Source organism: Lactuca virosa, chromosome 8 (genome assembly GCF_052849685.1).
Source record: "Lactuca virosa cultivar CGN04683 chromosome 8, Lactuca_virosa_CGN04683_v6, whole genome shotgun sequence".
Classification (NCBI taxonomy): domain Eukaryota; kingdom Viridiplantae; phylum Streptophyta; class Magnoliopsida; order Asterales; family Asteraceae; genus Lactuca; species Lactuca virosa.
The window spans coordinates 119,790,216-119,806,376 of record NC_136433.1 but is presented as its reverse complement, the minus strand read 5'-3'; the positions used below and the strand labels follow the sequence as shown (position 1 = coordinate 119,806,376).

Here is a 16,161-nt window from a genome sequence, read left to right as displayed (position 1 = left end):
TACAACTTCCTTCACATATGCATTTGCAAGCTTATCCATAGACCACCTCTTGTTGGCAGCTATGAAGTGTGCACTCTTAGTAAAACGATCCACGACTACCCAACTCATGTCGTGACCGTTCTTCGTCCTGGACAGTTTAGTCACAAAATCCATGGTGATGTCTTCCCATTTACCCATGGGTACAGGTAAAGGTCTAAACTCCCATATGGTTTCTGATGTTGTGCCTTAACTCTAGCACAAGTTACACACTCGGCCACATACTTTGCAACATCGAGCTTCATCGTCGGCCACCAGTAGTAGGGTTTTAGGTCCCTATACATTTTTGTGCTGCCGGGATGAATTGAGTACATGGTCTTGTGAGCTTCTTCCGTCAGAAGATCTCTTACTCCTCCTGTCTTAGGTACCCAAATCCGATCTTGGAATACCTTCAGTCCTTGACTGTTTGTACCGAACACTAACGTTTTACCCAATCGTTCTTCCTTTCGGTTATTCTTCTCTGAAGCTTCTTCCTGAGCTTTCTTTATGATTTCCACAATCGTCGAGACAACTTCTATTCTCAACCCTCTTGGCCTTTTCCTTTCAAGGTTGACTTTCCGACTGAGAGCATCATGTGACAACCCGGAACTTCAATCTTGTACAATTAGTCAATTTAATCAATATACAACTTGTTTTTATTGATTTCTGATGCTAGTTAAGGGTGCATTTAAGTGTTCTAAGCTTGTATTTAACCAAGGTTGAGTTTAGGAATGAGTTAGAGTGTTGAATAGTGAGAAAATCGGGCCATACACACCTCTTGGAGGAGTGTGCGGCCGCACACCCACTCCCTTGGCAGCACACACTCTTTTGGGCAGCACCCTTACCCCTATATAAAGGGTAGCCCCCTTCCTTTCATTCCTTTAGCACCTTGGCAGCACACAACATCATTTCCTCTCAAGTTTCTCCAACTTTGAACCTTCCAAAGCTTCAAAAACGTGAGTAATCCATCCCTCAACTTGTTGTGCACGAAGAACCTCTTGATCTAGGCCTTGAATCATGAAAGTACCGTCATGTTCTCCATCTCTTTGAAGGAGTGCGGCAGCACACACATTTGTGCGACCATACACACACACCATAGGACCACAAACCCATTTCTAAGACCTTAAACTTGTACTACAACCAAGTATGGGCCTAGGACACTTCATGGATGCAAGTATGGACCTTGAAAACACCTCAAAGGCACCTTCCATCATGAGTGTACGGCCGCACACCCATTGGGCCGCACACCCATTGCCGTACACACCTTTAAGGTGGCCATACACCTCCCTCATGCAATCCTTTGAGGTCCTAACACTTAGTGCAAGTAGTCCCAAGTTCTTAGAGTGTTTCTTCATCACATCTAGTGGTGAAATACCATCATTTGACTCCTTTATGTGTCATTACTTATTGATTAGGATCAAATCGTGTTCAAGGCTTCACTTGAACATCCCGCATTCTATATCGATCCTTCATTCAAATCACCCGAGGTGAGTTCATACCCCTACATTTTCCGTATTTTTAATGTTTTCAGGGGGGGAATACAAGCTCAACATAAATGTTTTCAAAACTCATGAAATTCTCATACTTTGACCCTTTTGTACTGTGTTGAGCATAAGGGACGTTTTCACTAAACTTGCATGGTTTTCCGGACTCGCTATTCACTACAAACTATAATTGGTATAACTTGGGATTTTCTAAACATAACAAGTATAGAAACTTTCACTACTCAACGTATGCACTAAGACAAAAATAGTTTACAGTTTGCATCACTACTTTATCGCGTTTTCATAACTGTAATTATCACTACAAACGGTATACATTCGGATTTTCACTACGGTAGAACGCTACTACACTACATGTAAACTAGATTGTACGATACTGTGAGGCGCTACTTCACTACTGTACCCTTAGGTGTACAGGGATAAATCCTATCATAGTATAACCAGAGTCTCCTGGAGGGAGAGCGTGAGATTTGTGAATAGATCTATTCGGGACTGACAATCCCACACCCGAACTGCTAGCTACAGTTAGGCAGGCCAAGCCAGGGTTTTCAAACAGAACCAATTATGCTATGGTGACAAATGTCATTTAACTCGACGCCTGAAGAACGTTGGAAAGGTCTCTAGTCATATTAAGTATGGTTATACGACTCACATTATGTATAAATCACTTTTAGTTTACAATCTGACACTCTTCAACGGTTTTATTTTTACTTAATAGAACTAAAACACACTACGTATACTGGCCAAGCCAGGGTTTTCAAACAGAACCAATTATGCTATGGCTGTACATACAAAATATTTATACTTCATGATTAGCTTTAGCTAGTCACATGAGGTAGTATTTTCGCATATCACTACAGTTTTCAGTAACGAACATTCATGGTTTTATACGTAATCGATAACGCTACATTTTCACTAAAGAAAATATCGGATTTTCTTGGAAGCATACAGATATTCAGGGTTTATTACATAATCGATAACGCTACATTTTCACTAAAGAAAATATCGGATTTTTATTGAAACTATACAAACATTTCGGCTAGCTCATCAACAAGTTTTCGTTACAAATTACTGCTTATGAACTCACCAGCTTTATGCTGATATTTTCAAACTGCTTGTATTCTCAGGAAATCAGTAGACATGTACCTGCTGAGTTTTTGGGGAGTGGCAGCAATAAGAGTTTAATGTTTATATTCATACAAATTATATGATGTAATTCAAACAAGTTCCAGACGATTTCCAAATTGATGTAAACATTTTTAAGTTTTCATTGTAATGGTTGTGTTGCTATGATTGCTATTATACATTGGTTGTGATGCTATACATGACGTCCTCCACCCCGGAACGTTTCCGCCTTTCTGGTTTTTGGGTGTGACACATCAGCAACAACATTTGCTTTACCGGGGTGGTAAAGTATCTCACAGTCGTAGTCCTTGAGTAACTCTAGCCAGCGTCGTTGTCTCATGTTCAATTCTTTTTGATTAAAGAGATACTGGAGACTCTTATGATCAGTGAAAAGTTTGCACTTCGTGCCATAGAGGTAATGCCTCCATATCTTCAAGGCAAAAACTACCGCTACCAACTCTAGATCATGAGTGGGGTAGTTCTTTTCATGCTCCTTCAATTGTCGAGATGCATATGCTATCACCTTTTCTCTTTGGGTCATAACACAACCCAACCCAACCCCAGATGCATCATTATAGACCGCGAAGTCTTCAACTCCATCGAGTAGAGAAAGAATCGGTGCTTCACATAATTTCTTCTTTAGCTTCTCGAATGCTTCTTCGTGCTTCTCACTCCATGTATAAGTAGCTCCTTTGTGGGTCAAAGTTATCAATGGAGCAGCTATCGAAGAAAAGCCTTGGATAAACCTTCGGTAATATCCAGCTAATCCCAAAAAGCTTCGAATCTACGTGGGACTTTTCGGTCGTTCCCACTTCATCACAACTTCGATCTTGGCGGGGTCAACCATTATCCCTTCTTGGTTAACCACATGACCCAAGAATTGGACTTCTCGGATCCAAAAATCACATTTGGAGAACTTTGCATACAACTTCTCCTTCTTCAAGACTTCTAGGACTTTTCGCAGATGCTTGCCATGCTCCTCCGGGCTCTTTGATTAAATCAGAATGTCATCTATGAACACTATCACGGATTTATCGAGGAATGGTTTACAAACCCTGTTCATCAAATCCATGAATGCTGCCGGAGCATTGGTTAGTCCAAACGACATAACCAAGAACTCGTAGTGTCCATATCTTGTTCTGAATGCAGTCTTCTCAATTTCTTGCTCTCTCACCTTCAGCTGATGATATCCTGACCTGAGATCGATCTTTGATTAATAGCTCGAACCTTGCAGCTGATCGAATAGGTCATCAATCCTTGGCAATGGGTACTTGTTCTTCACTGTTGCCTTGTTCAGCTCTCTATAGTCTATACACATTCTCATGCTTCCATCCTTCTTTTTCACGAATAACACCGGAGCTCCCCATGGTGATGAACTAGGTCGAATGAAACCGTTGTCCAACAACTCCTGAAGTTGCGTCATAAGCTCCTTCATCTCCGTCGGTGCTAATCGGTACGGTGCTTTTGCTATTGGTGTCGTTCCTGGTAACAAGTCGATTCAGAACTCCACTTGTCTATCAGGCGGTAATCCAGGAAGATCTTCGGGAAAGACTTCCAGATAATCACACACCACTGGTATACTCTACACCTCCTTCTTTTCCTTCTTAGCATCGATAACAAATGCCAAGTACGATGCACATCCCTTGGACAAACATTTCATGGCTTTCATCAGGGAGATGATTCCAGAATTTACTCTGTGTTTGTCCCCGTACACCATAAATGACTCTTTTCCGGGTGGGTTCACCCTTACTATCTTCTTCCTGCAAAGAATCTCAGCATCGTTGGCGCTAAGCCAATCCATTCCCAAAACGATGTCAAAACCGTTCAACTGTATGGGTAATAGCTCTTCGTGGAATTCGTTTCTGTTTAAGTCGATGACTATGTTCTTAATACGATCACTAACAGGTACGAACTTAACACCGGCAACTTCTACAATTAGGGCATTATCAAGTCTTTCTACAGGCAATGCTAATTTCCCACCAAATTTATGCGATACAAAGGAGTAGTTCGCTCCGGAATCAAACAGTATATTGGCAGGCAATCCATTTACAAGAAAGGTACCTGAAGCGACGTCTGCTGCCTCCTTTGCAGCCTCGAGCGTCATCTGGAAGGCTCTCGTCTTCGGCTTCGGTGGAATGTTGGGCCTTTCCGCATCTTTCTTCTTCGGGCAATCCTTAGCAATGTGCCCTTCTTCACGACACTCGTAGCACACCCTTTTGTTGGCGGTGCACTCATTGGCATAATGCCCTGTCTTCCCACACTTGTAGCAGGCCACCTCTTCGCTACACTTCCCGAAGTGCTTCTTCTTACACTTCTCGCACCATTTTGCTTCATTCCCCCCTCCTCCAAACTTCTTTGAACTGAACTTGCTCTTCTTATTGGGTTTAGCAGACCCCTCGAACTTCCTTTTCTCGCCAACCTGAACCTTGCTGGCAGCTCTTCCCTTGATCATCTCCTCCACAGACTTGGCAGCCCAGATAGCTGCCTCCAGAGTATGTGCCTGACGTACCGGCACCGCATACTCCCATGGGAGTCCCTTGGCGTACTTGTCGATTTTTGTTAGTTCATCTGGCCATACATGGGACAAGACGCAAGGCAAAATCCATCTTCTCTGTGAAGTTGTTGGTGTATTCATCAATTGACATGCTTCCCTTCTTCAGGGTCAGGAATTGGTTTTCTAGCTCAAGCAAGTTTTGGGCTGAGCAGTACTTGCGTTTGAATTGCACCAAAAATTCTGCCCATGTCAGTTGCAGGGGCTCATTGGGGCTTAAAGTCTTCCCCAGGGTGTTCCACCAATGCACCGCGCCTCCTCTGAACTGGCGTACTGCAAACGTGGTCTGCAACTTGCCTATGCAACCACACGTCATGAAGGCTAGTTCCATCTCCGAGATCCAGTCCATAACTCCAATCGGATCCTCCTTTCCATTGAAAGTCGATGGCTTGCAAGTCAGAAAATCCTTGTACTTGCATCCGTTTCTTTCGACTCCGTCGTCTTGGTTGTTCCTCCTAATCACTGGCGGATCAGCTTGACCAGCAGTCCTGCTGTAGTTCCCCTCCTCAGACTTCCCGTCATTCAACTCGGGCTGTTCAACCGGCATCGTAGGTTCATCCCTACCCTATAGCAGTAGTCGTCTTGTCTCCTCCATTTGACGATCCAACATCATCTGGATCATCGCTTGCACTCCGGCCATCGTTATTGGCTCAGGAGCGGCTACCACAACGGGTATTTGCTCAATCACAGGTGGTCGATTCCTGTGTCCATTTGCATTCCCGACTCCACTGCGGGTTCTTGCCATTTTGATCTATACACCGAATAAGGTGAATTTAGATCTTTATTTAGGATAGTCGTTTAAACCGTCCTTATCACTCCGAAACGTTTACATGTTAGTTCTAATATCGTAGTCGTATGTTTAGAATCCTAAACACATAAGGTTTCCAGATCCGGTCGGCAACAGACCATAGATCCGAACAAATAACAACATATCAGGCACAAAGCATTTAGCACATAAAAGCATTTTAGGCACAATTCCTAAAATAAGCTAGTGCTCACACCTCACAATCATCGCTTAGCATTCTAAGTTTAAGTCTAGAAATCGTACAAATTCCTAGTTCGCTTAAACTAATGCTCTGATACCAACTGTGACATCCCCATTTTCACGGCCAGAAAAGACCGATTTTGTTTATGCTTTGTTTAAAAATCAGAGTAACAGTTTAAATAAAAGTGTTGCGGAATTTGTTCCCAAAATAAAATATGATAAAGATTTATCAAAGCATTTCCGAAGAAATTTATTTCATTAGAAACCTCGGGATGTCATGTTCGATATAGATCAAAAGCATAAACAGTACAATGTAAGCCTTACTACATTATTTCATATTTACAGGCCTACAATCCCTTATCTCTCATCCAAACATCTATGCTCATGCGCCACTACCTGTAATACAAGAAACTGAGTGGGTCAGGCTTGGGAGCCTGGTGAGCACATAGGGTTTTCAACCCATAATAAAAAAGTTTATTAAATTTATCAAACCAATCAAACCCGATTACCCCTTCCCGTTATCCTCACTTTACGTCCCTAAAACATCTAACACAAGGGACCTAGTCTAAGGACTTTCATCGGGGTGACAACACATGCTTCGGGGGTTCCTCAGCAATTCATGTCAAATAAGGCAACCATGTGGGGGATGGAGTACTGCTGGTGAGCACACAGTTCAAATAACCACCTACAAGTTGCGAGCCTGCTAGCGTTCCATTGGACTGTCTAGAATAGTCCGTGGTCGTCATCTATATTCCGCTAGATAACTAGATCATCAATAACATCTATAACGAGGCCTCTCATTATTTTATTTTGTCACACAACAACTATTACATCTACCCATGTTTTACCCAACACATTTTGTAGATATAAAATACATATACAGTTTAAATCATTTAAAACATGTATAAAATCGTTCATCCAGCATAGATAGCAAGTATACAGATAATATGCACACGTAGCACGTAATTTATATAAAATACTTCATATCTATGTGTAAGATGAAAGTAACTATGCACTCACTTGTTAAGGTGGTGATTCCGAACTCAGACAGCGTTTCGTTATCTCAAAACAATTTTCCCTTGACAAAACCTAGTATCAATACCACTAGGGTTTAGTCTAACGTTAAGCGCGACTAATTAATAGTCTATCTATTATTACTATTATATAAGCGTTTAAACAATATTTTCCAACCACTATGTACAGACAGGGGCCAGACATAAAACACCAGAGGGCAGGACCATTTTGGCATATAGCACTTCTGAAATCCAACAACCCTATGCGGCCCTTTAAACCAGATTCCCGTACCGCGATTGGTTAAAAAGATATTATAACGACACTTATATAACTCATAATAATATCCCAAATAATTATTATAAGGTCCTAATAACGTTACTATAATTAATTAAAAGCTATATTAAAAATAGCGTAGGCGTAGCTCAGTTACAGCGGGTTTTCTCGAAAACCGGGCTTCGCTTGGAGCAACGTTTCCGAACCGAAAAACCCTTTTTCTCGGGACTCCGGGAGCCTCGGGGCTTCCTTCGGGTGCTAGGGGGTTTACCTAGGCTTAGGGGGGGGGAGGCTAGAGAGAAAAAGTAGTGAGAGAAAGAAGAGATTTTGGAGTGAAAAGAATGGCAGCCCTCGGCCTCTATTTATAGCTGCGAGACCTCGGATTACGCTGGGCGTAATTCCGAAGTACGCTGGGCGTAGTCAGTGCTCAAGGATATCTCCGGAGTACGCTGCGCGTTCGTACGAAGACACGCGTCGGAAAAGGGCTGGGGCGACGTGGATGTCTCGGAACCGTGCAAAGGATCGGAACGTTGGGCGTACCAGACTCGGACGCTGGGCGTATGCGAGGCCAGGTGTCACCCATCTGAAGTGAGGCGTGGTTAGCAAGCATCGGCCCAGATTATGCCACATCATCACATTTCGCAGATTTATATCCCGACTTCTAAAATTCGTAACTTACGCATACGAGCTCCGTTTTCGACGTTCTTTATATCCACGCGTAGGCGGGATCGTACTATACAAATTTCGTTTAGACTCCGTCGGCTATTTTTTATTTTATTTTTAAAGTTATATTTTTAATAGGCCGGGACATGATTCGTCCGTTAAAAATTCATAACTTCTTCATCCGACGTCTGTTTTCGTCTGTCTTTTTATCGTTACGCTACTATTAACGACATCTTCGATTCTCGTTTAGGTTGTGTTGGCTAAAATCCGCTCGATCTTATATTCAAACTTCGGGCTGTACACTACTAAGCCGAAACTTCGAAAAATCACAACTTCCTCATACGAAGTCAGATTTGGCGGTTCTTTTTATGGACGCTCTCGGTTTAACATATTCTACGACTTTCGTTTAGATCACTATGACTAAAATCCGCTATATCGTAAATTCACTATTTACGCTTCCCGGTGCCGTGTCGGTTCCGTCGCGAAACTTTGACGGGTCATAACTTCTTCGTTATAACTCGGATTTCAGCATTCTTTATATCCCCGGAATCCTTGTTTCGACCACTACAACTTTATGTAAAGATATCGGGCTTATCTCACACTTTGATTTTGACGCTTATTTTTATTATTTATTAATTATACCTTTATAATTAAGTATAAAACACATTAATTCACATAATTCACATAATACTCAAGTATTTCATCTTTATTACTTCAAAAAGATTTACAATAGTTGACCTAGACTATTACATCATCTACTAATGCTTAGCCACAAAACACGGGCGTTACAATCTCCAAAATGCTCTCCTTGACCGTACCAATGATCACCGGAGTCTGGTCAAAAATACTGCACGTGACCTCAGATGAAATGAACTCTCTCATCTGCTCGTCGAGCTGCCCGGCTCCAGAGCCTGAGCCTGATCCCTCACCGACACCTGAACTACCGACTAGTCTAGTGTGTAGCGTCACCATACTGAAAATACACCATAACAAACGTCACTACACTCATCATAACTCGAGGGATCTCACATACTAAAAGTTTCCTGGGGTTCATCTCAACCTTCCTTGATTCGGGTACGGATCCTCTACTTTCAGTAGTACGGGCCCATACTACCTTCCACATCTATCCGTACTTTCCTCAAGAACTGTCTTGAGTCCTCCAGGTCCCTTTTACTATTACTGCTCTATGCTAATCTCATCCTAGGCTTGCCCTAGGGTAATCTCCGACCTACTCTCCGCCATCAGCTGCATAAGAAGTCCCTACTATCTCCCCCTAACTAGCTCACGAATACTATTACATATTACTAAAACCAGATAATTCTTCGAATTAGAGGTCCTACCCTATAACGGTTAGACTCAAACGAGAGCTGCGGAATAGAGCCAAACCTAACCTTCTGAAATTATTTAGTCCTCATAATATGTAACTTAACATATTCGTTCACTAGTTAGTTAAAGATAACTAGAACTCCTAAAAGCACTAAGCAAGCAACATTCGAGCACTGAGTAAACATAATGAAGCATGTCCTAAACAGGCCATCATATCTTTGACTAATCAGTACTAGCATGCAATTCATAAGCTCATACACATATAACAGGCACATAAGGCATCCTTCCTAGATCCTTAGCCCTAATCTAGCATGCAATTCTCATAAGAATATCATAACATAAACTTGTATGGGTAATTTGGGAGTACTTACTTGAGCTCGGCTGATTGCATGCACCACACCCTTTCTTTTTTTGAAATCTTTTTTTTTTCAAAAATGATTTTCTTTTGAAAATTTTCCTACCATATCCTCAGTTTGAGTTCAGACACACCCGAGAGTGTGCCCGAATCCCTCAAACCAAGGCTCTGATACCAACTTGAAACATCCCAAAAACATAGTCCAAAATTTTCATTTTTATTTATAATAAAACCATAGTAAACCAATTCATCTCATAAAAACATAAGTGATAATATCCCAAATCATCATATCAAAACACTGTATAAAAATCACATGTCCAAACATCCGTGTAAATCATCCCAGGCTAATACGTTGTGGTGTGTGCAATGCAGTTATACCGAGCTCTTTCCCTTACTAGTGGAAGTACCTGAAACCAAAACTGAAAACTGTAAGCACGAAGCTTAGTGAGTCTCTCCAAACTACCACATACCATACACATAATCACATAAACACATAACACATAACTTGGGCCTAGCCCACTACATCGGGCTCCGCCCGGCATCAGACTGAAGTTCGGTATCGGATAGAAATCCGGCATCGGGCCCCGCCCGGCATCGAGCAAAGCTCGGTATACATAAGCATATCAAAATATACATATAAACATAAACACATAACATAGCATACAAACATTCCTCAGGCTTGCCCCGGCATCGGACCGAAGTCCGGAAACATGCAAACAGACACACGCAAGAATCACGAAGACATATAGCATACAAACATTCCTCGGGCACTGCCCGACATCGGGTCAAGATTCGGTAACATATACACAATATCACATATCATAAACATTCCTCGGGTTTGCCCCGACATCGGTTCGAAATCCGGAAACATATAACCTATATCGAGCATTGCCCGACATCGGACCTTAATTCGGAATCTATTATCACATATAAACGGGCCGACATTGGTGCCTTAGACTTTTTCCTATAAGAGAAGACTCACCTCACAAATCTTGCTGCTGAAACTCTCGGTAAGAAATCTCTATCGGCTGCTCCCGCGACTCCCCGACTATCATCATCACAATAATACTTTAGTCAAAAATCCAATAATCCTTCTTAGGGTAAAATGACCATTTTACCTCCTGATCTAATTTTGGACCATAACCTAGGCCCAAATCCATATAATCTTCCCAAGCCCACTATTGGCCCACTAATGGCCCAATTTTCTAAATTGGGCCCAACTCCTCAAATGGGCCTTCCATTAAGCCCAAACAGGTCCTTGGTCCACTATCTGACTTCTGATGGCCCATTAAGGCCCAATAAATGCTAAATCCAAATATTGGCCCAATCCTAAGCCCAAAAGTCGTAAAAACCTAAAACCTGAGAGTACGTTGAGCGTACTCCTCTATACGCCAAGCGTACTGCTGCGTGGCTTGTACGCTGCGCGTACTGGCTTGTACGCCCAACGTACTACTCTATTAAGCCATGAACTTCAAAAGTGCTTATTCCTTTAAGACCTTAAGCCCATAATACAGATCTGAGTCCCTTAGCATGTCTTGACTCATAAATTCGATTACTTGGTGGCTTGCAACCCACCAAATGGACCCAAACTTGAATATAGCAACTAACTTCCATAGAAATGGCTAGATCTCATGCATGATCATAAAAAGGACTTCAAAGATTGAAACTTTACTGATATTGGGATACATTTAGCACTAAGGGTGGCAACCCTAAGCCTAGAAACGAAGTTGAACCATAAAAATCCATTCTTGGGACCTAAAGAGGTCCAAAACTCCATAAACAAAGATCTAAGCATTCATGAGGCAAGATGGAGGCTTTTTACCTCCAATGAGTGACAAAAGGTGGTGTAATCTCGAATCCCTGAGCTCCTGATACTCAAGTTCTTCTTCTCTAACTCCTTCTTTCCCCTTCCAAGCTTCTAAACACCACCAAGATCTTCACAAAGCCAAAAACACACAAGGATGAAGAGTGAGAAGTAATCTAGGGTTTCTGAGGTTGAGAGGCTGGTAAAGAGGCTAGGGTTTGATTCATAATGTTGTATTTATATGGCTTAAACCCTAAAAATTAGGGTTTGGAATCTGCTCACGTACGTTGTGCGTACGTGCATGCGCCCCCCGAATCCAATGTCTCTCTACGCCCCGCGTACGCCAAGCTTACGCCCAATGTACGTCTTCTGGGCAACCCAACTACAAGGCCCACTTACTAATTGTCCACTCAAAATCCATTTATGTAATCCTTAGCCCAATAATTAATTAAGGAAATATTAAATGATTAATACCTCAAGTGACGGATGTTACAGATCGAGTCCACGTGTAATTAAATGAAGTAAACTACCAAAACACATTTATTTTCTCGGAGCACATGCATGAAGCACGGCCCGTGCTTGGGTGACCAGGTCGTGCCCTTTAGATGCAATGTAACAACCTTGAAAAATTAGGAAATTTGTCATGTGGGAGTAAACATGGCCCGTGCTTGAGGAGCACGGCCCGTGCCTGACCATCGCAGATCATACACCAGAATATAACACTCATAATATATCAGCTAAAGGAAGCACTACCCGTTCTTGGGCAGCACAACCCGTTCTAAACATTTTTTTCACATTTTAAGAGCCAAAACTTCATTCGAAGCTACTTTCATCAATTCTTTAGCATCCTCAGACATGTTTAGCTCCATTTAAGCTCCAATGCTCCATTCTTACATCCAAAGTCCAATTCCGCATCAAAATCTTTGAAAAATACACTAAAATATAAACATTACAGGCATTCTTGTGGAAACATGCATTGTTCAAATTATACTAAAAACATGATTACAAATGCCAAAAATACAATACGGAATCAGATTAAGTATAACCAAAATGATGCATAAAAATGTATCCATCAAACGTCTAAACTATACCGGAAGAGTTGCGGCGTGTAACAATAGATAAAGCTATCTATGATAAAGCTCTCTATGATAAGGTTGATAAGGTGGACTGGAGCCAGAGCAACACAAAGTGGTCACGTTTCTTCCATGTAGTAAACTCTAGATTTGGTGTGCTGGTAGGCGGACTTGGTGGAACAGTCAAAGAATCGATGGTGGCTGGAGTGCCTTCGGTACCGGGAACAAGAATAGTAGCCGAAGGTGGAGTAGGATTGAGAATAAATTCATCCAAATCAAATGTTTCAAGAGTAGCAACAATAGTTGTACACCATAAGGTAAAGTTTTCTTGGTCTAATTTGACTACAAAAGTGGGATCTAAATATTGATAGTGGAGGCAGTGGTGGTTGCCAAATTGAGAAGATGTGGGGTTCCTTTTTCCATGAAAGAGAAGTGAGAAGTGATAAGAAAAGAAAAAATTGAGAGCTAAAAGGTAGCAAGCTCTGATACCATATAACCAATTGAGATTAAATTATGTATTGATTGAGTTAGAGTACATGAATTTATACAGATAGATTATAACAAATCTGGAGATAAATACTCCTAAAATATAAGCTAAGACTGGGTTATCTATGACTATACTACAAGTTCAATTATACATGTGTTACATATGTTGATATCTGCTAATACGACCAATAGTTGACCATAAAGCTAACCTTGAGTTCAATTAACTTCTATACGCCAAATGTAAAGATTTTACATTTGTATTGATTTTGACGGGACTCAATAATGCCACTAATAGTTTTATTTTATCAAAACATGTCAATTCCATGATGAAACCAATCAACAATAAGAAATAGCAAAGAAAAATTAGTTAGTTATAATTTAACCGATGAAAATAAATATTGAAAATGAATCAAGATGAACTAGGTGGTGTTTTTTTTCACTTAATAAACTTAATGAATAGAGGACTTAGGCTATGTTTGGTAGACTAGTTAAAAAGCTAGTTGGTAGCTGAAAAGTTAACTAATAGTTGAAAAGTTAGTTGTTAACTGAAAAGCTAGGTGCTAGCTTATAAGTTAGTTTAGAAAAAATGATGCTTGGTAAAACTAGCTGAGAAGCTAGCTGAAAGATATAAAATGACATAAAAGAACATTTAAAAAAGTATGTTTCTATAATTATTTAAGGGCATATTCAGAAGAATTTAAAAAAGCTCATAAAAAGCTAGTATAAATAGCTTTCACTACTACAAAAACAGCCTTTTACGACACGCAATGCGTGTCGTAAAACGCTCAGACGACACACAAATGCGTCTCAAGGATGGCCCTGTCATAACGAAAGACGACACGCTTTTGCGTGTCGTCTATTTACGACACGCATTTACGACGCGCAGTTACGACACACATTTACGACGCGCACTTACGACAAGCATTGTGTGTTAAGGAAGGCCCCGTCATAAAGGAAGATGACACACATTTGCGTGTCGTAACCTTACAATGTGTGTTTAGGACACACATTGCGTATCATTAAAGCCCCTATCATAAATGAAGATGACACGCATTTGCGTGTCATAAACTTCAGCAACCATTTACAATATACATTTACGACGTGCCTTTACGATACTAATTTACGCATAATAAAAAATTATGGAAACGAATATATACCAAAACAATAAATTTCATCCAATAACATCATGTCAAAAAATTGTAATACATTGATATTAAGGGGATCTGATTATACATTGTTATTAATAGGTTTTCCCTAACTATATAACCTAATACTACATTGCTATTAAGGGACACCTTCTGCAATGTAATGCTCTACAAACTAAAAAGATATGCACAAAGGTGATAAACATCAAATTCCAACTAAGTAGAGTTGCATCTTGCCTTTCATAATTCTTTAAGACTAATGAACCCCCTGCTCCGATAATTCTTGTGACCTGATCAAATAAAAGTCAAAAAATTAATATGCTAATATAATTAATAGAAGAATCAAACAAGAAATGTTAGTTGCAAATACTTAAGCCGGATGTGAGTGGTCAAATGAGGGAAAAGTGAACATCTGCAAGCTTTTTGACACCAACCTACACACAAGCACATATACATATCAGCACAAGTGCATAAATAAATAAATAAATAAATTCAGTTCATTACAATCGAATACTTGATAAATACATAAGGGACACTATAAACTCCATAGATTTTAAAAAGATGAATGGAACAGTTGATGTGAAAAAAGAAGAAAGGCATGCAGTGATTCAAGAGGTCAAGGTTACCTCCTGAATGTAACAACTCAAATGAAGGTTCTAATTGTAGCGCATTTGACCTCGTAAAGTTTATTATTTACATTGCAATAAATTAATTTTATATTTTTGGTTTTAGAGGAAGGTTCTATCAAAAGCGTTCTAATGGTGTACCTTGTCATCTTCATCTGTGCTGCTTACAATCTGCTTGGTTGATGAGAGGAAGGAAAAATTTTCATCAAGCAAGTTCATAGCTCTATCAAAAGCGTTCATGAACTGCATTTATAAACTCACGCTTTTAAAATGTAATTGTAACAAAATGTAGATATAAAATTATAAAATATTAAAAAAAAAAGTATCCAACCTTGTATCTTAAGTGCTCTGTATCAACAAGTTCCCATTGGCGTCTACACTTTTCATAACTCCAATTATTGCCTGATCTTGGGAAATCAATCCACTCGGGATGACCAAACCATATAAAAAAGACATTTTTAAATATTAATATATCATGAGAGAATAAAAATAATTTTTTTATCTTCTAAATTATAAATAGTTGTCTACGTAATCTTACCTCGTTTCCCATGAAATTAAGGTAGCCTTCTCCTCCCAATGCCATCGTTATAAAATGAATCATCTAAAACCAAAAATATAAAATTAATTTATTGGAATGTAAATAATAACCTTTACGAGTTTGTTTTATCGTCTTTGGACTAACAAGAAAGATTTTTTTTCATATTTTAAAAGACTTATAGATTTCAAAAAGAATGGGGTATCAGATCAGAATGTGACTCGGTTTTTTTTTTGTGTGAATAGTTTCAGGTTCTGAAAAACGGACACGTTTTCTCATTGGAACTACACAACTTTTGATGTTGGACTTCACCTTTCTGAAAACCTCGGTTGGAATTAACTTGGGATTTTCTTTATTTATAGTAGCCAAGGGTAATTTGGTATTTTTCTCAACATCATCTTGTGTGGGTTGTTTGTTCACTGAGGGGGATGTGGTAAGATGCTGTAAGTTTTAAGTGAGGACACGTGTCTTTGTATAGTAGGACTTGAAATATTCTCATGAAGGGTATTATCGGTATTTTAGGGCGAGACACTTTTTGGATTATTTTGGTGAAGGGTATTATCGGTTTTTTTGGGGTGAGACACTTTTTGGATTATTAAGATTAACTTGGTGAAGAAAATAATCGGTATTTTGGGGTGAGACACTTTTTGGGTTATGGAGATTAATATGGGGAGGGGTATTAT

The 16,161-nt window shown here is 40.1% G+C and overlaps 1 long non-coding RNA gene across 1 annotated transcript; it reads right to left on the bottom strand.

The window, feature by feature from the left end:
- Positions 1-14,530: 14,530 nt before the first annotated feature.
- On the bottom strand, positions 14,531-15,438 carry LOC145129358 (uncharacterized). The gene is made up of 4 exons (XR_013717466.1): positions 15,275-15,438; positions 15,085-15,186; positions 14,688-14,751; positions 14,531-14,607 (listed from the first exon to the last, which is right to left on the bottom strand). It is a non-coding gene; the product is annotated as an uncharacterized LOC145129358 (long non-coding RNA).
- Between the last annotated feature and the right edge of the window lie 723 nt (positions 15,439-16,161).